Source organism: Equus asinus, chromosome 21 (genome assembly GCF_041296235.1).
Source record: "Equus asinus isolate D_3611 breed Donkey chromosome 21, EquAss-T2T_v2, whole genome shotgun sequence".
NCBI classification, from domain to species: Eukaryota; Metazoa; Chordata; class Mammalia; order Perissodactyla; family Equidae; genus Equus; species Equus asinus.
Genome location: NC_091810.1, coordinates 96,308,074 through 96,332,409, shown reverse-complemented (window position 1 = coordinate 96,332,409; position 24,336 = coordinate 96,308,074). Strand labels below are relative to the sequence as shown.

General features: G+C 38.2%; 1 protein-coding gene across 49 annotated transcripts in view; it reads right to left on the bottom strand.

Annotated features, from left to right (window-relative positions):
• Positions 1 to 24,336, bottom strand: part of MBNL1 (muscleblind like splicing regulator 1) — a 192,344-nt gene that overhangs the window by 65,717 nt on the left and 102,291 nt on the right. The window lies entirely within an intron of this gene.

Sequence of the window (24,336 nt, the reverse complement as noted above, 5' to 3'; positions counted from 1 at the left end):
TAAATGCCCCTTTCTCTCCTGAGCATTCTCTCCACCTCAGAGGACTAGGGGGCACCTGGCTTAAAGGCAACGACGCTCTTGGAAGATTTAACCTGAGAAAGGCCTAAATACAAGAAGAAATATCCTTGAAGAAAGCATATATTTAAAAATATCTTACAAATCCATTTTCTAAAAAACCTTAAGTTGTCTTTCAAACTGCAACAAAGAGGCAAGTCACATCTGAAAATTAAGTACTCCTATCCAACAGAAAGAGTTCTCTTTCTGAGATTTCTGCTAGCGATGTGCAACCTCTCTTGCATTACATAAAAAGTATAAATAATTCTGAAAACTACACCACCGTTATTTGATCTTGTTTTCTGGCCTAAAGAGTAAATAATCATCATCTCAATAAGCTCTACGAGAGCATGCCGACTAAAGAATCAAATCTTCAGGCAGCACTCAGATAAACAACCAGCCACCTTAGGACCAACAGCTTGTTTAATGGCACAAAGTTTGGAATTACAAACTCCTGACACCATTGATTTATAACATTAGACATTTCCAAAGCAACACAAAAGAATGTCTGTTTCATCAAGCAAGGCTGTGCTCCGAAGATTTAGATTTCAAGTTTCAGAATCAAAGGTTGGAAAATGAACATCATGTCAGCCCCACACCTGCCAGAGAACGTTGGCAATGGCTGCGTTAGTGTCCATCTGAGGTGGTTCAACACCCCGCACCGTGTCAGGCTGCCCGAGAGGATGTTAAACATCGTGACTGTAATCTATGTGTTGTTTAGTTTCTTTTTCTATGTTGTTCATAGAGTATTGTCATGATGCTTTACGGTTGACAATGAAGTAGTATTTTTTTAAAAAATGTAACTTCTAAAAATCAATTTGAATTTAGTTCAGATTCTTTTCAAACTATATATATTTCATTTTCAATTATTTTTCCATAACTCTCTACCAGGCAAAAACCTGGGAGCAACACTCTTTGAGAATAAAGGACTGTTTTATATATGAAAAAGACTTAGAAAGTTTTTAATATACCCTGATATATGGATAAAAAGTGTAATGATTTGTGGCTTCTCCACTAAGAAGCATTTCCTCTGGGCAGAGTTCGTCACAGCCTATCTCCATCAACCACGCTGCCGAGGGTAACTTTTCCGTTGTACACTAAGGATATGGGGTCTGTAGCAATTCAAATACAAATTATTTAAATCTTACATTTTGAAAAGCAACGTGAAAATGTTTGTCACTTTGTTACCCAAATACCTAACACAAACCGCAAAGTTAAATTCTCACTTAATCTAAATAAACAATAAATCTAATAAATAGTAAATCTAAAACATTCTTTAATGGTATGGATTTACTTAGATGCTATGGATCTGCTCAAAGTCCATGACATAAAAAGGGAATCTAAGATGAGTAAAGATGAAATCACTAATTCTCTTAGTCACAGATTAAAGGTACACTCTCCAAATTCATCATTTTTGTTAGGTGTTATTTTTCCAACATGACAGCAGCATAGTTTTCAAGGTAAAAGCACCCTGAAATAGATCACAACACATCTACACTCTGAAAAGTGCTCATCTCTGGGTCTCAGCATCACTACAATGAGAACTGCCCAGAACATTCCTGTGGAAACAAGTGGAGAGTGGGCACTTGGGAAATGGCTCCATGGCAACTATTCCCCAGGGATAACAAACCTTTGTTGATCTTGTGACAATGGATCCTTTACACCAGCTCATCTCATCTAATGTATTCTCTATTCATGCAACAGCATTTCTCTATAAACAAAGTTGTGAGATCTTTGCTATTTTCAGTATACTTTCTGCTCTGTACAGAGCAGATAAACAGCTCCCTAGCTGTGGAGGGTCACAGACACCCCTGCATGCTATGGACTCACTCTCCAGAAAACTGCACATGTGGAATTAATGTAAAATATGAGGGCCTCTGAATAACCCCATTGAAACTAGGAACTCCTTTAGGGGTTCTGTGAAGTGTGCAAGAATCTCCAGTTGAAGGTCGAATTCCAGGGTCCACCCATTGCAGGAGTTGTTACAGACTACAGAAAGTGGGGCTTGCCTAAGGATCCAAAAGCAAGTCAGTATGCACAAAAGCGTTCTCTGAAAGCAGTCTGATAGAGAAGCTTTTAGTGAGGAATAGAGATTTCCGAGAAATTCTGTCGAAATTTGTTTCGAAACCAAATGTTGATACTACCTTATAGTAGAGCCCTTGTCTCACGCGCCCTTGTGTCCAGAGAGGGGACCCGAGCAGGTCTTCCCTCCTCCTGTGGCTGGACTAGAGGGATGGCCCCACGGCCTCTCAGCAAGAACCAGTCCTTGAGAGGGACGTTACCGGGAGACTCAAGAACATACAGAACCTCCCTTGTAAGTGTGGAGTGATACACAAAATAAGCGTTATAACCATTATAGAACCAAGAATGGTAAAGCAAAAAAGCAAAATGAAGTTGCAGGAAACATCAGGATAACTAAAACTGAATTCAAAAGGCAAGAAAAATAAGAAAGAGGTAGCCCCTGCCCAATGTGAGAAGAAGAGATAACAGAACAGGACACATCCAACTCCTGCTTATCTTGCCCTTGAGGACAAACCTCTTCCAACGACAAGATATTAAAGACAGAAGGCGCGCTGCATAATGGGCGGGGACAGAAGTCCAGCAGCATTCGTGGACAGGAGAAGCACTATAAAAACGAAAGAGTCTCCAGAAAAAAGAGTCTTCCCACTTATTTTGGACTTTCAAAGTTTCATTTTCTCTTTCACACTTCGAATTACTTGAAGTTTTAGGAAAGGGGCAGGAAAGTCTTACTTCCGTTCTCTCTCGAGTTGCTCCTCCTAACACAACGTATGCTTTCTCCAGCTGTTGTCCCTTTTTACAAATGTTATGTGCCCTCCTGTGTCAGGAATGGGCAGTGATAAATCATGTCAGTGCATTCAGCCTCACTCCCACGTGAGACAAGCCGGCGAGCACTCTCAGAGAGTTTTCCACTTGGCCCTTCCACTGCCAAGTGGGTTTAAAGGCAAACTATTTCATACCTATATTTGCTTACTTGATCAAACATCACCACCTCTGTTTACTAAACAACTCTAAATATACCTTCCTTGGGGTAACTAAGGTGTGTGTTACGACTATTTAGTTACTCCAAGGTTGTTTCTAAATCATTTGACAAATACCCCAAACACCTAATATGGCCCTGCCCTCAAAAACCATAAGCCCTGGACTGAAGCAGGTTAGGGTGTCAAAGGAGAAGCTGAAAAACAAAGTAATAAATCAATCAAACAAGGATGGGACATCGAATAACTAAACTCTTTGACTGGGTTGATCATTTGGAAGCCAAGTTACTCATCTTAGAAAAACATAAACTTTAATCTTTTCTCACCCTATTAAATTACAAAGCTAAATTAGATAAAATTTTTTAATCAGAGATAAAAACACACCTTTCACAGAAACACAGGTGGAAATTAACATATGTGAATGGAGAGAACAATTATTGGCATATTAAATTAAGATCAATTTTCACAGAAATATGAATGTGGAAAAGTAAAAGAAAATTAGATTTTGCTAACGACTGAATATGCTAGATCATCACCAAAATGAATTTTCTGATAAGTGATTTTCCAGTAGACAACAGAGGACACATTTCACTATTCTGCGATAATATTTCAATAAGTAAGTAACCAATCAAAAAGACATATTCATCTTTTTATGTTGTATTAAAGTTTAAAATATTCAAACTGTAAACAGGAATTTTTCTTAAGAAAATAGTGTGCACTTATGGGTAAAGTTTGTTTTTATTTTTATTTTCTAGCAAGTAAGGATATACACTAATTCAATATGCCCTGGGCTTTTTCTATGGCCTTCCTAAAGTATAGAGATGTACTTCTAGAAAGGAAACCTAGAAGCTTCTGTTACCTTCAGATATACTCATATTTGCACACACTTCCTCAAATCCTGATGTGTTCATCTTTCAATCCAGGCTTTGTTACAAATAATTTTGAAAATGAGCAGAGTTTAGAGCTGCCTCTTATGGAAATATAATGTAAACATAAAACTTTTTATAATAAAAACATATATTACAAAATGGAAGTTTGGGAAAAGATGTACGATTTTTACCATTTGGATCCATCTAAAAATAGGGGTATTTTCTGACACAAAGCCAGTTTATTCCATCTCATTGCCATCCCTGTTTAACTTACTGCATGCTCCTCAAATGCTATGGTATAAGAACTTGCTATTTAATTAAGAAAAGAAATCTTATCTTGGAAGTGGCTTATGAATATTTTGATTATTCAAAGAGTCTTCCCGTGTAATGCCAAACAAAAATGTATCAAAATTTAGAGGGAAAAACTAGTAACTCAATGCTGAGAGAAACGTGCAGTGGAATATACACACATTTGAAGTGCATAAACACTCATAAATGATTTAAAAATAAACCCAATACAGGAAAATGTATAAGAGCCACATTAAAATATAGCGTGTGAAAATGTAGTAACTTCCATATGAAGAGCTTAATATAACGGATGAAGGTAGTAGAAATATTCCTTCTTCACGCTCACAACACTGGATATATTTAGCCAAGCCTTCGGGGGCAAGGATGACAAGGCGGAAGCTCTAAAACCTCTTCTAAAATCTCTTTAGAGGCTTATGCCCAGTAATCAATTAATGCCTGAAAGTTCCTCCATCCACGCTCATCTTCCCGTCCATTCCCCTCACTTTCTCTCTCTCTCTCCTTCCAGGCTGGCGCAGTGCCAGTCAGAGTTTAGATGCAAGGAAAGAATCCATTTTGAGCAACTAGGAAGATAAGGAGAGTGTCAAATTCTCAAATTATCCCACTTTCTTTCTTCCTCTAATCACTTCAGGCACTCTATTTTAGGCATTCAAGGACCAATATGTTCTACAACTGTTAATGCTGGATTTTGTGGGCACTTCCTATTTTTATACTATGACGCATCTTTTAAACTTCAAATCTGTAACAAAAGGAGATTTCTCAAACACAGAGAAAATATAGTACGTGATGAACAGTGAAGGAAAATTTCTTGACCTCAAGGTTATACAACCTGCAATGTACTACTGAACCATGGCATAAAAATCTTCATACCTTGAAATCTTGAAGAAGAGACCATTGGGTTTAGAATTAATATTAACTCATGCAGATTAGGAACAGCAGTCTGTGGTTTTAATCTCTGTTTTACTTTTGGAAATGATACCTATTTAGAAGGTCATCAATTGCCCTATAGTGGAAGCATCCTCTGTCATTAGCCTCAGTCTATCTCCAGGAAATTAGACTCCTTCACCATTTCAGACAGCGCAGAGGCAGGGTACTTGAACTCCATCTGAATCTTTGACCAAAACAAAAAAAGCCAAAATAAAACAAATTTTAAAAACCCCAAAACAAAACTAAAGAAACAAAAGAACCCACACCCTACTATACCTCCTGGTTCTTTGCTGCTTATTTGTAGCAATTATTCTAATATCATTTAGAAAATCTGTGTTCCAGTAAACTTAATGAGGACAATTCTGAGCGATTTGGAACAGTCCCAGGAAAGCAAACAATATCTTGCCAAAAATATAAGGCACAATCAAAACAACGGTTTGAAAGAAAAGCTGAAACAATTTTATTATTGAAGCCTCCAAGCAAAGTTACTGTGCATCCATAGGTGGTTTCCTTTGCAAGGGAAAGTGCTGTAAAGTCATTACCAAATATTAATGATCATTGGTTGGTGAAAGATGACACATTTTGGTAAAATTTTTCAGAAATAACCACACTTGCACTTAGCAGAGAGCTACATATATAGGAATTCCTGCTTCGGCGTACATTCTGTCAATTTGCTATGGTCTTCAATAGAAAAACTCAAGGTTAATTATTAGAAATACCAGTGGCACCTTCTTAGACAAGTCTTTCTATCTAATTGCCATTGTTTCCAATCTAGATTTAAGCTATTCAGTATGTGTTAAACATGCAGGATAACCATATTACAAATCAAAATGTAGTTCACAGAGTATTCAGCCTACTACAAATAAACATTTTAAAAACTTCTAATAATGATATAACATAGTATACTGGGTATGACTTCTTGATATTACTGGAATTGTAAAAAGCTGTGAAAATTTTCAAAGAGGAAATTTTTCATAGGAAAAATAAATGATACAGGCACGTTTAAAAAGTTTTGCAAAAGCTGTCTAGTTATTATATCAATATCAGGTAGGAAACATTTTTAAACGTTCAAATAAATTCAGAGAGGTAACGGCATTAAAAATATGTCAGCATTATATCTATTTCATCGTAGTAAAATGTGAACTTTCTTATCACAAAACCAAACAATTAAAATCGATAAATATTATAGGAACAAGTGCACTATTTCTCATTAGGATAGCAAGAATACATGAAATATTCTTCATACTCTATCCTTGTGCCCAGTACTTGACAGCTGTACATTTTATCAAAAAATAAATTAATGTGATAGTTCTGACTAAAATATATTCAGAGCACTGTAGAAGATAGCTAATTTACTCAATATTAAAGAATTCTAAACAAGTAACTGCCAAAGATTCTGAATCATGCATGTGACCTCCAAATTCAGTGAAGCGTGTCACAGCATAAGTTTTAATTCCATCAGTAAATTGTCTTTGGAGACATAATGACAACTGACATTTATCGTCATATAATGTGTGCTAAGCCCTGTTCTAAGTGCCTCATGTGTATTCGCTCCTTTAAGCCCTTACAATCCTAGTCAGTAGGCACTTGTATCACCCCCAAACGAAGGATGATGAAACTGGAACACAAACAGGTGAAGGCATTAGCTAACAGTCATACGGCTGATAAGTGGAGGTGTCAGGGCGTGGCCACGCAGGCTCTCTGAGCGCTGGACCAGCCCAGCTGCAGCGCCTCTCCTGGAGGCCCACGTCTCCGCAGATGGTTGAGCAGGAGAGCAGCAGGAGTGTCAAACAGTCCAGATTCAAAGGCCCACATCAGAACAAGACCTGGCCAGTCTAGTGGAAAAAGTGTCATCTCGGAGCATAATTCTACTAAAAATAGAGAACATCATCTTATCAAAAAGGAAGACACCTTTGAAGAAAGGCACGATCATTACCATTATTAATAGCTTCTTACTCACAATGAAAATCTTCCAACTGCTTGGAAGAGCTTCACTGTCACTGCTGTGTTTTCCTCGCTACCATGGTTCGGGTTTTGTATTAAAGAAACAGGAAGGTGGCCTGTGAATCACCAACCACAACCCCTCCTCCCTATCACATTTTGAGTCTAAGGAAAGAGAGGAAAAAGGAAGAAGAGGGAAAAGAGGAAGTGAGGAAAAGGGAAGCACAACCAGGAGAAGATGGAGAGCCTGAACGGCATGGAGACCCTGAGGTGAGGCCGCAGAATCCCAGTCCCCAAGCAGACGGGCAGCGCTGCGTCCCTCAGATCACTGGCAAAGAAATGCACTGGGGACAAACGATCTGAAGCTTCCGCATTTTTCACAACAACTTCTTATTCCTGAAAGTACACTATTTGTCAACAGTGCTATCTTAGATTCCCTAGGTTTCGGCTGTCCTCTCACCACGTCTAACATATGATCATCTACATAACAATCTGACAGATGGGAGGTTTCCAGCAACTATTAGTCAGCAAGTGTATCCACCATAAACATTTCATTCTGCTTCTAAAACAGCTTCACATTTCAGGTATGACCCACAAATAATAATGGTACTTTCAAAGAATCTCTAATTTACGAGGTTCCGACTATGAAGGCAGAACTACATCACTATATTAAACGATTCAAACAGGAGAGATAAACAAAGTGTGGTTCAATTTATATTTCTCCAAGACAGTATGTAGGAATTTTTTCTAAGATGTCTGAGCCAAATATCTGTACATATCTGAACAATTTAACAGAATACAGTCTTAAGGAAAAACTACATTTTTAATTCTAAATATTTTAGTCATTAATTTAAAAACCGTTTCTGAAATTTAAAGAACTTCTTTTGTAAAACATAATTCCATACTATACTTCAAATTATTAATTTAAGAATATATTGACATATTTCGTAGCAAGAATATAAAAATATTTAGAAATTTCTCCAGGAAACAAAAGTTTGATATGTAACTTGAGTTTTCTGAAGTCTAAGGGAAATAAATGTGGCTAACATTGCATTGCAAATACTTCTTACTCTTGGTAAATTATACGAGAGTATTAACCAGTTGGAAAATATTCCCTTCAGGATGTGAGAAATATATGGAAATGTAAGTACTAGGTCTCTATTATTATAATTATTACTTATTTTTATGAATTCATTATCCAGGATGTTGCAAATATTTGTATGCATAATTCAACAGTAATCATGGTGTTTATCCTAACTGATAATCTACAGATTGCAGTGCATTTATGATTTCAATGAAATTAATCTTCAATTCTCTACACTTCATTGTGAGAAGAGCTGTAAATAAGTGGCCAAGAGGAGCCTTTTAGCATTGATGCTTTCCTTGAGGAAGAAAAAAATTCCTTTGGGGCAAACCCATCTTCATTCACTGCAGAATGCAACTATGCTCCAAAGGAGCTAATAACCTTAACTCCTTATAATACATATGTCTAAGAGATATGTTCTTTGTCATATAAATAAGATATAAGAATAATAGACATGTCCCAAGAAATAACATGATTAAGTCATTTCTTTTTTGTCCGTGGGAAAAAAAATTACTCCCACTTCCCAAGTCCTCTTTTGACCTATGAGAGCAAAGGATGTGTGGGCGGAGGGCAGCGGGTGATGGGGTGGCAATCTGTCTCGTTAGCAGTTCCAACATCTCGGAAGCCCTCCTCTAGTTTTCCAATTATTTTTCCATGTTCCGATACACACTGAACAATTTAATCTTGCTTGGTAAATTTTATCTAGATTATTCCGCAAGCAAAACATCAATTTCACTTTCCTGGCAATCACAATCTGCCTGCTTTCAGTCGGCTTCCTTTGACTCCAGGTTGACAACCCGGTTTGAATGACCATTGCTCGGAAGGGAAATGCCAGGGCATATCTGTCAGCTCTGTGAGTTGAGGCCACTGGAGTGTGGCTACTTAATGATTTATGACAGAGCTGGGAAGTGATCACTCGCAGGGCTGCTGGAGACGCTGGTGGCTGACACCATCGCAGAAAGCCGTGCAGATGTGTCCCAGCAAAGGGGCCTCCAAGCATCTTGTTTTCGTCAGGTCACTGCACGTGCCCACCATCCAACAAATGAAAGTGGCCCTTCTCTATCCAACCCCCTCCTCTGACAGAACAAAACAGAACAAAAAACTAAACCAAACGAGTCTTTCACTGGACTTTTAAAAACTGGATATTCAGTATTCAAATATTCAAAATTCAATATTCAAATTATCAAGTAATAAATCACCATACATAGTAAATTTAAGATAGAGCCGATTTTAGAAGGCCTCTTTCTATAGCTGGGCTTCAATGTTTCTAAAGAAGAAAAGATAAAGGAGATCCTCATTTTTAATAAAGTCTTTATATGTAAAAGACGTATCTTAAAACATTTACACAAGAAATGAGATAACATTTAGGATTTGCTTTAAAATACTCAAGCCCACCACCCACCCCCGCCAAGAAATGAGAAGATAGAAGCAACAAGATTAACAAATACTGAAATTTGTTGACACTGGATTATGGTGTATTATACTGTTCTCTCCATTTCTACATATGTTGAAAATCTTCATTTAAAAAAATTTATTTAATAAACAAACATGGAGTTTTGCATTAAATCATTACTTTCCCTAAATTAACCAAATCAAATATAAACTATGTCTAATGCATTTTCCCTTTAGAATTAAAGCTTTAATTACTTTAAATAAATATATAACACATCCTCAATTTCATTACAGAATTATGAACACTGCATCATTTCAGTCTATATTCGCTACATGGAATTATTAATGTCTAATATTCTGCGAACTATTACTTGATTGTTAATTAAGGACAAATGAGATGGTATCTAAAGAAAATGTCTTAATTCACGATCTGAAATAACTGACACTCGTAAGCAATTATTTGGGTGTCCCTCATTTTCATAACGAACGGTGAAACAAGAAAGGATGACTACGACATTCCAAAACTTGTTCACCTTCCCACTCGGCTGCGATAGTTGTTTCTTCCTCATGCCTGTGTATTTAAATCTCAGTCTTGCACCTGTCATCGTCTATCCTTGCAAAGCATCAGATTGCTACATTTCCAAAATAAAAGAATAAACTGAAAGATTCCTTCATTAATCTTCCACCGTGAGCCACTTAAAAGTAAGTGAAGCATTACAGCCTAATTCGGTTAAATTTTCCACAGCATCTACGTTCAAACGGAAGTGTATCTGCCAGCTTATTAGGTGCCGAGGATATTACATTACACTCTGCAGAGCTCAGCAAGACGACTCATACAGCAAAATAAGAAGAAAAATGGATTGAAATAGAGTAAAAGTAAGTGCTATAAAAATCAACTGGTGAAAATTACATGTGATAAAAGATGTGTACTTTCTCTAAAAATTATGTCTTGAAATCAGAAATATATTAGTCTTTAAAACCAGAATAAGACACTTCTGACAGTAATTGTATTCAAGGTTGGAAAGTTGTTACGTGATATTCAAATAGCAGCAAGCCCTCTGGCTAGGATTACAAGCCCAGTTAACAGCTTTTCAGCTTCACCATGATGATTGAGACTACTCTTTTTTGTTGGTTTTTCAATTTTAATTTTGCAGTTAATAAATTGTGGAATCTTAGAGTTTGAATAGAATTTAGAAATAGCCTTGTCAACCATTCAATTTTGTAGCTAAAGAAATGAAGGCTCATGGAATATCAGAGTCTTGCCTTTCTACTAAGTTGTGGCAGATTTAGCCCTCTTTTACATGTTTGTCCTGACACAGGCTGCCTTGTTTATGCTTTTGAAAGATTCCTTTCTATCTCTGAGTCCAAATATTTGTCTCCCTCCCTCCCTCCTTCTCTCTCTCTCTAAATATATACATACACACACATATAGACCACATGTACGTATGTATACACACATATGATAGAGACATCTTCCCCTTTTAAACTGAGAGAATATCTCAGAAGAGAAAAAGTCCCTTGAAACTATCCTGGAATTCCTGAAAAAAAAAAAAAACTGCATAAACTTTCAGCCTTTTGAAAGATGCTTAAGAGAACTGTGTAATTAAAATAATGCAGTTCTGTTACACCAACATCAAGGCTCTAGCAGTTGTTCACAAACTATATTTAAGACAAAATAAAATTAAGCAAAGCCTTCCTAATTCTATTTTCAGAAGCTAGATTTTCTGGAGAAAAAAATCACCTGCTTCACATGACCAACGTAAGCCCCAGTACCCTTGCACAATCTCTAAATTAGTTAAGGAAGGTACACTGAGCTTAAAGGCTCCATTACATTCACCCCTTTCGAAGTATCAAAATTTGAAAATGAAAGGCTATCAGACTGCAGAGAGAACAAAAGACAACCACATTGACCTGTGAATTGTTCTGCCTTGTGGTGAAGCAGTGTGAAAATAGCAAACATTCAACCTTTTTATCTCTGCTTGCTGGGACCTGAAGAGAAAAGTCAAGCCATGCAATAATTTTTCACTCAGTTAACCAAGTAATAAAAGGGACTACAAAATTATAAAAATTATCAGAAAATATTTTAGGCCACATATCCATTTTACTTTCAAAATTTATGAACTGCTAAACAACACAGTTTAAGGATTACTCTTTAGGAAATTTATCCCAATATAGATTTTACAGGTGTTAAGTTTACTAAATATATGACATGCATATATTTCAAATCTCTAGCATAGTCAAATGCTTTCTAAATAAGCCACCTACAACCATCCTAAACTGGGTGGTATACAGATTTAGTGAATGGTATCATCTGAAGAGCTTCCCAGAGGAGAACTCAGTTACAAAATATGGTGAACTCAGTGTGATGGAAGACCGTCCAGCATCCAGGCACAACAGCCCATTTCCAGGGCTGCCAGCAGCTTCGTGACCAAGGTCCTAACGTGGCCTGCCCTGGATCTTTGCCAAAACTTCAAAAATGGGCACACCAAGAAAAAGGCAGGACAAGTCCCTAAGAAACAAACTGGATTCCTTTTCACCATGATGATAACAGATCTACTCTCTGCTCTTTGGCAGTCTCTCTCACTGCGTTTAACTGACTTTTTTTTTTCCAGGTTGGAGGTTTTTGTCAAAACTTGAATTTACCATCTTAAAATATTTTATGAGAAGCTAAATCACATTGGCAGGACCACGTTTGGAAAATAGTTTGCCCTTATAAATACGTTCCAAATAAAATGTTTTAAAGATATTTAGATTTTTACTTCCGAATTAAATCTGTTCACTAATGGGTCAGTTGGGGCCATACATATTTAGTGTGGTTACAGCTTTTGTTTTACAATTCAGAGGACACATCTGAATTGTATCCCGTATCATCTGAGATGTCAGATAGGTTTCAACTTCCATGTCAATTCTGCCCGGAGGGCACTTCTGCAGTGACGGCAAGCATGTAACGAACTTATCCTTCCTTACCTCTGCCATGCTGTACATACTCTAGGCATGTAAAGGCACGCAGTGTTTTAACAGGAGTCACAAAGGTGCATTGTCTCCTTGCAAGTGATCTCTTGCTGAGATAACCAGAACACAAAGTTACTGTAAGCCACACTATAGCTACATTGTACACAGATGTCTCTGGTCTTCAGGAATTTTAAACATAAAAGATGCAGGCACTGCTAAACAAAGAAGATATTATAGTCTCCATCAATTACATACCTTAAGTGATCAAATTAGAGAAAGAAGGTACTCTATGCCAGGAGTCGTACATGAAGAATAAGGGCATCTTGAATTTATAATATATTGTGGGAACAAAAAATTCACCTGACAGAGGTTCTCTTTATGGAAAAGGTTTTAATGGAACATGGCTACTGTATCAACACAAGTTATGTTCCCTGGGGCCATCAGCTGTGTGATGGATGAATCTCCTTCTTGATTATGGTTCAGAAAAAGCACTAAGACGACTGAAACGTGAGGGAGATCTGATGAAGACTATTATCTGCAAAAGGTCAGGAACTGATAAATGTTTTCTTGAATGCAAAGTACCCACACATCGTCGGTACTTGTTGACTATATCCAGTCAATAAGGGGTTGCAGCATTTAGGCTCAATTCTGGTTCTGATATTAACCAACTAAATGTCATGTAGCTAAGCATTTAATTCTTAGTTTTCTCATCTCTAAAACAGGACTATCAAAATTGCCTCAGTGGGCTGTTTTACAGAAACCATGTGAGTGTAAGTACCTAGCTTGGCACCACAACACCTAACATATAGTCAGCGCTTGGTAAAAGCTTATCAGAAAAAAATGCTAGAAATAGTTTAATACTGGACTAAGACAGAAATTAATTTCATTGAGCTTATTCCTTTATCTGCCACCTTCACTGTCCTCTTTGAAACTTATTAGTCGTCTATGAACTTAGCTGGAGGAATTCCAATACCTCTGGTCAACGTAATGATAGGAGCACGTCCCTACTGCATCCTCACCTCAGCATCCTTTACCCTGGCATCTCAGGGCTCAGTCTATAAACTTAACATTGTGTTGTTAACAATTCAGAACAAAGATTAGGCTCTTGATGTGTAAGGTATGTATAAATCCCTATGAAAACTTAAATTTATATCTCTCACTGCTATTTTCAGATGCTAATAATAGCTTATTTCAAAAGTGAGAACTATTAAATGTACAGATAAAAATGAAATTCTAAAACAAATGTATAATTCCAATATTGTAAACCACGACTGAAAAGAATTATCTTTGTGTTATGTTCTTACAAATTTAATTCTAATTTTGCTATTATTACGTAAAAATATAAAATTTGTTATGGAACGTCACCTATTTTATTTGATACACATTTCTATGATTCAGTTTCCTTTCTCTCTACATTAAGTTTAAAAATATGGAAACTTCACATGAATATTAATTTAGACCATTTCACAGATATTTCAGATTTCTTCATTCTATGAAATAATCCCTAAATTTGAGCACTCAGCAAAATGCCAAAACATTGTATCTACATCTTTAGCTGTATCTATATAAACATGGATATAGATATTTGAGATGTGAATAAATGCAATTAGCCCATGGGAAGGTCAACTGAACTGCTCCTTTTTTGTTTTATTTTAACCCTTAAATGTCTACATTTATGGTTCTCAAGCAGGACAATTTTACCCACCAGAGGACAACAGGCAATATCTGGAGACGAGTTTTGCTGTCAGAACTAAAGGTTGAGGGGAAATGGCTACTGGCATCCAGTGGGTAGAGGCCACGGATGCTGCTAAGCATCCTACAATGCACAGGACAGCCCCTACCACAAGTATCTTTCAGGTCTAAAGTATCGATAGGCTGAGAAAGCCTGGTCTACATGAAAATCAACTTAATAACATGCCCTTCAGAAATCAAGTTGATATACTCTTTTGTGCGTTAACCTTAAAGTAAGAGCTACGATGATAGTTCATAGGCATTTAAAACAAACACGATGTGGTATCTTGAACTAACACAGCTAGGTGAGTATTTTGAACTGGTAGACTTTAAACATCTGCATAAGTGATTGCTATGAATGCCATCTCTGACTGGATCCTGGAGCCCAGAGATCCTGCCAGTGGATCCGCACTGCAGTGAGCACCGAGAATTGAAATGCGACCAATTGGTGCTTTGTCAGAGCTGCTGCAATCTGCAAGTCAATCAGGCTTAATTGGTCCAATAAGCAAAAACATTACATCAATTATAAAATCTCCAGAATCACTGTCATGTTTTCATTGATTAATTCCTACTCATTTACTCAACAGAAAGAGTTTTGCAGCAAGAAATAAAATGCTTTAAATGTCATCCAGCACCCTGCAAAGCCACGTGTCTAATTACAGCAACTCCTCCTTCTCCTTTCTCTCTCTTTTTTTCTTTCAGACAGCAATATCAGCTGTAGAAATACTAACTCTCAGCTCTGAACAACAGTTTTTTTTTATTTTAGATGCCAGTTATCTTAGGAGAAAATGTCTGAAAGAAAATAAAACTGGTTCTCGGGTAAGAGACATGGGTTGAGGTATTAACAATTTGGTTAATTTATTAAACGCATAATAATTACCTAACTCTGCCATTGAATCACGTTCACTCTTTGAATTAGCTCCTATTACAGCAATATTTAGTCTCCCCAAATTAAAAATACTACGATCTATCCCTTTCACAATCTTTTGGGGGGTAAGTTTACTACAACACAAAGCTGGTATCTATCCTATCCCACCTGAATCATTCATTCAGTGGTTCCCCATGGCCTTTAAGAGTCAACGCTTCAGTGCCACTCACAAGGTCCCTCATGACCTGGCCTTACCTCCAGCCCTGTGCCTTTACTTTTATCATAACTGCCCCTTGGCAACTGCCACCTCAGTTACACCAAACTGCTAGCAGTTCCTGGAACATCCCCTATTTTTTCATGCTTCTTTGACTTGAAATATACCGATGCTTCAGTCTCAAATGTGCTTTCTCTTTCTATCTGCCTAGTTTACTCCTTATCCTTATCCTTCAAATAACTACCCAAGCATCACGGCAATGACTCAGGAAACCTACCCAGCCCCCTCTCCTATTTCCATATACCCTTGGACTTCCATCGGTGAGCACAATCCACTGCATTTTCTGAAGATCTCTGTCTCCTACAGGAGACTGGATTCTTTAAAGGTAAGAAGCCTCATCTGTTCACACTCAGAGAACCTGGCAGTGCCTGGTAGAGAATAGACAATAAATGTCGGTAACTGAATGACTGCATCAATGAATGATGGTACTTTCATAGATCTGTGTATATGGGTTCCTTTCTCCACTTACAATGGTAACATTTTATCCTCTCCTTATGATCTAACCATCCTCAATTATATACATATTCTACAGTCCAGCTATCTACTCACTGAAACCTTCAAGGTTCAGCTTCAGTGTCTGTTACATAGTAGCTGTTCAATAAACATTTGATGAATGAACAAATCAAGAAATAAACTGTCAAAAATTATTGAGCATAATTAATTCAAGGACAGGAGGATCTCAGTAAGGATGAAACAAAAGGAGTGGACATGTATAACTTATTTCCTCTGGGGGAAAAAATGTGTAGGAATACATAAATCTGCTTGGCAAATCTACTTGAATGGTCTATGGGTATTTACGATACTAGCCTGTAATTTTTGTTGGGTTTGAAATTTTTCAAAATAAAACTTGGGGAGGAAAATACCAGGAATTATAATAAATGTCGAGGCACTTACAGAAGAGTCCACGGAATGCCAGGGGAGCACCAAGGAGAAGAACAAGAGAGGAAGCCATAACAGGTCTGTGAACAGAGCAGCTAGCAAGAGGGGGCTTCACAGAAAGGGCGATTCCTGAGATGACTTGAAGGGTAAGAAGGGAGAAGGGAAGGAGACGCCAGGATGAGTGAGTGATCTAAATGGAATAAGCAGGGAAGGATTTGTTCAACTTGGATTCTATCAATCAAAAAAAGTTAAAATCTGTATTAGTATGACCACAGATAATTACTGGACGGGTGCATAATCTCCAACTATCACTAATCTTAACCCCCAGGGTTTCGGAAATGGGTGCGGGGCTTTTATTACAGTTTTGTTATGTTATGGTACAAAAGGGGGCTGCCCCGGCTTCCCACAAATGTGGAAGCTGTCCTGGAGGAGGGGAGAAGCAAGGGAATACTAGTCTGATTAAAAGCGCAGGCCAAGGACCTATTCAAGAAGTGTTAGGGTGAAGATACTAAAAAAGTGACAGAAGCAGCATATTGGAAACTAGAGATAATTAAACATCTGAGAATCATTAGGGACCTGGCCAAGGTGCTTGTTGCCATGACAAAGCCAAAAGAATCTACTAGAAACCTGACAAGCAGGTATCCTGGGAGAAGCTGAACAAAGAGGAAAAAGGCCAACATTTTCAAGAGGCAATAAGATTATAATTTTCTAAGTCTCTCTTGGGAATATGCTTGGGGTATGATTCTGCTTTGAGTTTTAGAGCGTGAGTCCGGTCTGACTGCAAATGATAGGCCCTGTGCAACACAGACGATTTACATCACGTCCGAACCCGCTTCTAGCTTCCTAACTCACCATGAGTCACGGCGGAACTGGCTCTTCCAACACAAGGGGCCTGGAGCACACAGCTAGGCTCACTTGCAGCAATCCCCTTCATAACACCAGTGCAGCTATCTAGAGCCGTCGTTTATCTCTTACTTCATGCCTCCCTCAAATCAGGATGGAATGGAAATCAGGGATTCTGTGATGCCGACCCCTCCAGGGGCGTGCTGGGGCCCCCTTGCCCCGGCTGGCATCAGCTGACTGTGTGCATCTCTGCCCAGCTCTACTCAGTGACCTCGTCTTGGTAGCTTCAAATCAGTCACAGTGTTAGTATTTCTACCACAGAAATCAGCAATCATGACAAATCAAGGCGGGCGGGGGTCTTTTTCCCCCTCAGAGAACAGGTTGTTAAACATTTACCAGCATACCGTTGCATCCATCCCACTTAGACAGTCAGAAACCAACTAGGCATCTCGTGGCAAACAATAACTGAAAAATTTGGCTGAATAACATTTTAAATAAAAATTACATGAGATAAGGAGAAAATCTTTGAAATTTAGTTCAGCAATCTGTTAGCAAACAAATCAATTTGGATTCCTCTTGTAAGTCAAATGATTTGAAACTTGCGATGTCATCTGTCCTGTCCAAGTGACTAATTCAAAATATAGATATAAATAGTTCCTGCCGATGTCAACTAAGAAGGAAACAGAAACCATTTCTTGCTTATACATGTAGTTGAAGTCAACTGATAGAAGAGGTGGACAAGTTTAAACTCCGTCATTCTGGGGATATAAGGTTTAACCTCCAGGGGAATAACTAGGCTTGGTTTATAAGTACCAAACATAGCTTTTGAAAAAGTCAAATTGTTTTCCCTTCAACAGAAATTAACAAATACAAGATATTTGTTAACGTACTTTTAAGCAACTGATATCTTCCTACAACACATGTATGCATTAATTTAAAAACCAGATGATACCTTTTATAATTCAGAGATCAACCACTGTGGATCATTCAATTGCTTTGACGACAAGGACAGCTAAACGAGTGCTTTCTAATGCAGTGCACAATCAGAAAAGAAGCAAAATGCATCCTATCCATATGAATAAAAGGAAAAAGAAAAAAAGAATGCTGTCACTTGCATATCTCAATTCATTCTCTTCATTCCTAAGAGCAAATGAAAGATAACCAATTAGGAAGAAAACTAACTGAACTTGGATACTTAAAAGTGAATGAGATATTTATTTTTCAAATAGCTTTTGCCTTCTTTTCTATCCTTTATTCTAACAAGTCACTTAAACCCCAGAAGGTAATTTTCAACTCTCCTTTACTCCTCCTTAATCATTTGTCTTTTTATTTCATAAATCAAGCTCACTACAATTCTTAAGAAGCCAGTGATTGAACATTACACTTATTATCTTCTTGAAAACATTTATGTTTAGATATGAATAAATGAAAAGTATCTTTAATAAAATATATCAGTAATCAAAGATAACGACATACTTCTAAGTAGTGGATAAACTTGTACATGACTTTAAAGCTCCTTGAATCACAATTTATTTTTTAAGTCTAATAATCCTTCCCTTACACACATTTTGACTCTTCATGGGATGCTAAAAGCTATCCACATTGATGTGGCATATGAAATTTAATATTCTAAAATTAACAAATCCTTTTTATTCTTAAACACAACCTACACAAATATTCACTTACACACACACACACACACACCGCTATCTTCAGTTTTAACTTCTCAAGTGTTTTCTGCTCCATGGACCCGGTGGACCCCCATATTTCCAATTCCAATATGAATTCTCTTCATTCGTCTGCCACCAGCCATATCCTGACATGCTGACAGCACATGACATGGGCCAACCTTACTTCTCACTCATTGCATCTCATTGCTTTGATCATTTTATGTTATCTCATTGAAGCTTAGATTTCCCTATTCAGTAACATCGCTCATTCATACGTCAGGCTATAATCAGGATCCTATAGGAGTAGTAACACAAAGAAACAAGAATAAGGTGGGAAAAAGAAAGACACCATCTGAGATTCAATTTCTCTGACATCGTTTTCCACATATCCCTTCTCCTGTTCCACCACCCTTCCCCACAAAAAAAGCGCCACACACTCTCAGAACCCTAATTATCACATTACTGAAACGAAAGTGGTCTTTAAGCATCCTCCCACATGCAGTCTCTGGGTGATTCCCCTGCTCCCGCAAGGCCCCTTTCGCAGGGATGGGAACCTAGTACCAAAGATAGTATTTGAAAACTACCACTGTTTACATTTACATTACACATTGTTATTTTCTATAATCCTCACAACAGTTATTTGAAGTCATCAAGGCGGATGCTACCTTATTTTAGGTAGAGAAAGCAGCTTTGAGAGGTGAAATGACTGGCCAAGGATCATATAATTAATGAGTAGCAATGGTCTTGACTACAATCAGGGCTTCTGAAAATTGACTGGCCTCCTTCCTCATGTCACTTTCAAGGATAGCAGCTAATATTACTAACCACAGCTACCATTCCTGAGGGGCCTCTCTGGGCAAAGGACTGTACTGGGCTGTCGATGATCACATCCTCCCAGCAGCTTGGAGAGAGAGACGAGGCATCCTTCGTAATTCAGGACTCCATGACCTCTGCTTAGAAAATGTGGAAAGTGAAGCCCAAGCGTCACGCTGACAGTAAATGAAGAATTTGGGGACAGAACAAGGTCTTCTCATTCCTCGGCTGTCTCCCTACCATAGGACACACTACATTTGGGATTATCAGCACGGTAACATCACAGGGGAAATGCATGACTGCCTTAAAATCTGTTTGGGGAACTACAAGAGTGTACACATGTGCACACACACACACATGTACACACCTCCTTTGGGACAGAGAACAAAAATAATCATATTTTTATCATTGTGAAAACTAAGAAGAAAACAATTTCTATAATAAAGTTGATTTTCTGAGGGCACAGTAACATTATTTTATTCCACATAATTAACTTCAATTTTCCAAGTAGCATAGACTTGAAGACAAACGCCCTGTTAGAGGGGTCCATGGCTCCTAGACCAGAAATCACGAACAGCTGAACTTCTGACCCTTAAGAACTACAGAAAAAAGGGAGAAGTGTCTGTACGATATTTAAACCCAGGACCTCTCTTCAGGGTGTCCTCTGTCAGGCAAACCCAGATTGCTCCCTTGCCTCCAGGCACATTCTAGGACTCAGTTGTTTTTTTTTAAGGAGCAGATACTGGTCAAGATCTTTTATAAAGGGGTAACAGGCTTAACTCACAACAGTTTAATGCTGTCGGTGGCACATAAAAACTGAGAAGGACACTAAGTCTAATCAATCTCAGAAAAGAACAGAGTAATAAATTCTTTGTGCAGTCTTTATATATAAAAAAGTGTGCTGGGATATCTGCTTATTTTAGTTTGAGACTATAAAAACTGCACCTGAGCACAATAAAACATAAGTCAGGGAAACTGTTGTCTTTCTTAGCACACATTTTAATGAATCAGAAAACAGTTTCATAAAACTGTGGAAACCGATGCTCGCGTCTCATGATTATCACCAGCCCATGCTGTTCCGCTGTGCTGGGTTACAAGGTACATAACTCAAAGGAAGGCAGAAAGTCATTCCACTGCACGTCATTCTGGAATTCTTGCTTCTTCCCATGAGAAACAAAGTGTCATGGAAGTGAGGCCAGAAGCAAATTTGTATATATATTTTTTTAAAAGGCAGCAGGCTCTCTTCCCTGTGCTCTGGTGGGCTGAAGGGACACAAAGGCCATTCCTGTGACAGCTATTTATCAGTTCACTTGGGCAAGAGGTACTGTTGGCGGCAAAGATGGCGACTCTCTCGTGTTCCGGGACGACTCCAGCCAACACACGGCAAAGACACCTGAGATCTTGTGTTGCTTGTTGTTGTAAATCTATTAGAATACTGAAATCTGCTGGAAGCTGATTAAATAATTCTTGGAAAGAGAGTCACATTTAGTGGATAATTTTCATACTAAATTGGATTTGAAATATACATTGTTTACAAGAACAACAGGCGAACACTTACATTCAGTATATTAGTCTAAATTTTGGACTATATCTAGTAACAGAGTTAGCCTGGCAGGATCACATCCTCTGCTCACTCATCAGTGATTGCATTCTTCCAACTGAATGCTCATTTGACAATGAAAGAAAATAAACTCTGGAAGAAAAGGTTAATTTTATAATCTTATAAAATTTAAGTGCTTTTAAACTTTATGATATCTTAAATAATGTGCACCTAAATATTTTATGCTAAAACTAAAATGTGAATTTAATCTCAATTTCCAGGATTATGGAAATGCATACTAATAAGCTAAAGTTTAAAATATTTTGCTTCCTTTTATTCAATCAATGTCAAATTATATCCCCTCTCTAATTCTTATTTCAGCGAAAAATTTAAATATTTATGTCCTAATTACATCATCCTTGGGGTTTAAATTTGTAAAGCAAAATTAAACTGGACGTAGGCACTGCTCCAGGCCCTTGCACAGACAAATTCACTTAATGCTCACATCAACACTATAAATGGGCAATGCTATCGCCAAGTTCCCTGATGGGGCATGAGCTTGAGCTGGTGTGTGAAGCCGAGCTCTGACGTCCCCGTACCAAACCACGACGCGACTCTGCCTGTCGGACACTTGGGCAGGGATCAGGTGTCAGTCTTTTTTTAAAAAAATACTTTCACTGGATTATTTACTCACTCCTCCACTCAATAAACATGTATGGAGCACCCAAATAAGTGCTAGGCTCCGGGGGAATCAGGATAAATAATAGAGAACTTAGGCCTTTCAGTACGTTCCAAGTCTGGTGAGGAGAGCAGACTTTTGATGAAATAATTACTATCTACTCAGAAAACTGCTGAAATAGATAAAAATGTCCATAGGAGCAAAGACTTGGGGAGGATCATTTAAAAACTCTGAATCTCGGGGCCAGCCCAGTGGCGCAGCAGCTAAGTTCGCACATTCCATTTCGACAGCCTGGGGGTCAAGGGTTCAGATCTTGGGTGTGGACCTATGCACCTCTCGGCAAGCCAAGCTGAGGTAGGGATCCCACATAGAAAGTAGAGGAAGATGGGCATGGACGTTAGCTCAGGGCCAGTCTTCCTCAGCAAAAAGAGGAAGATTGGTAGCAGATGTTACCTCAGAGCTGATCTTCCTCAAAAAAAAAAAAAACCAAAACCTCTGAATCTCAATGTTCTCATCTGTAAAATGGGCATGAAGAAGAAGTACTTAATTCTGAAGAGAAATAATTCTAAAGGCATGATTAAACACATGTCAACTTGATATTAACTTTCTGTACACAGGGTACATATGCCCTGTTTTACCCTCTAAATGAAGGGCTTTGGGGCAGACATTTACTTTTCATATGGTGAAACATGTAAAATTAGAGTGAAGTAATTGAGAATACAAAACTCTAGTTTAAGAGATCCACTTCACAATTTTAAAGAATGAAGGGACCTGAAGTATAGAATTAAGCAATGGAAATCTCTTATAGTCCTTTCATTAATCTGTATGACCCTCAAACTCAAGCATATATTTTAATAGCAAAGCACTGATTCTCTAAAAGCAACTATAAAAAACAGTGAAAAATTTAACCCACTTATCGTTAAAGCCTCATACAGAACAGGCTAGCAAGAGAGACCATGACTAAAAGCTACCAGGCATTCCTCGCACTGACTCTCAATCATGCTTTTATCAACAGTTTCGTCTATTGTCTGCATCTCTCCTTGAATGAATCTATATCTAAGGAACAACCAAACGTCTGGGCTGCAGAGATTTCATAAACCCCTAAACTTGTCTGCCAGATTTTAGGGTTAAGTGCTGATGTGTATTGTGTTTCATAACTTTGATCAGATTCTCAAAATGGACCACAAGCCAAAAAGATTAGGATCTTTGGGACAGACCCTTCTTCAGGAATTAATACACATGAGATATAACAAGGACTCGATTAATAGCTGCGGAATTAATGTTTTACACTTGAATTCACCCAGTGAATTCTCTTATCCTCTTATCCGTCTGCCAGTTCCATCACTGCCCCCCAAAAACTCAGAACATAAGAGACAAAGCAGAACCCACACTGGCTTGGTCAATTTCCACGCACTGATTCTCTGTGTAAGTACCCCAAAGGCTACCTTTTCCAGCCTCTGTTGAGCCTTACAATAATTCTAGCCCAGGGACCCTGAGCATAAACAGCGGTTTAACTTCGGAGAAGAGACGACTAGAAGCCAATGTTCTTCCCCCATCTCTCTCTGCTGTAGCTTCAGCTACGTCGGAAGCCACGCGCTGGAGGAAAAGGGAGCAAATTTAGATCCCTGAGTCGCTGGAGGAAGGCATGCGCCATCGACTTTACAAGAGCAAGAAATAAATCTTTGCTGGGATAAGACACTGAAATTGGGGTGTATTTTTGTTAATAATCACAGGCTATCCTGATACCCTCAAATTAAAGATCAAAACATATATCAGACATAGTTTAAATCTGTCTATGCATTAATTAAAAAGGGAGGTATTTCTGCAAGTGTTATTTCTATTTTTTTGTAAACTATTCATTACAAACTAGACTTCAACTAGTTTAATAACACGCCACATAATGCAAAAAGTTTATGTCCATGCTTCTCCCTAACAAATAAGAATAAAATCTAGCTTAATGTCCAAAACAAAACAGCTACCGGTGCATGCAGTCACTCAAGCAACACTAAAGGAGCATGTCCACGATAGAGCAAGCACTAGAGATACAGAGCTGGGGCCAGAGTCCCTGCTGCATCCCAGAGGACTCGAATCCATCAACAATGACAACAGGAAGCACATCTCCCATAGCACAAGGAATGGGAAGACCAAAGGAGGCTCCCCAGAGGAACTGTCACTGGCATTGAGTCTAGAAGGACGAGTTGTTATTAATTAAGAAAACTGGGTGGGAGGTTTTTATGAGAAGACAGAATGAGGAGAAGGCACGAATGTGAGACAATGAGATAGGTGCAAAAATTGCCCGGAGGCTGGAGAGGAGAGTCTAGACTGGAGAGTGGTTCAGGTGAACCTAGAGGGCAGGTCAGGGCAACACTGTGGTTCAATTTAAAATTCCAGTGCAATTAAAGGGCCTTCTCATACCTCCCTGGGCGCTTCCAGAAGAAAATAAGATGTTTATGCAACTGCCCAATGGTCATAATCAATCAGTGTTCTAAATGATTTTGGATAATAATAATAATAATAA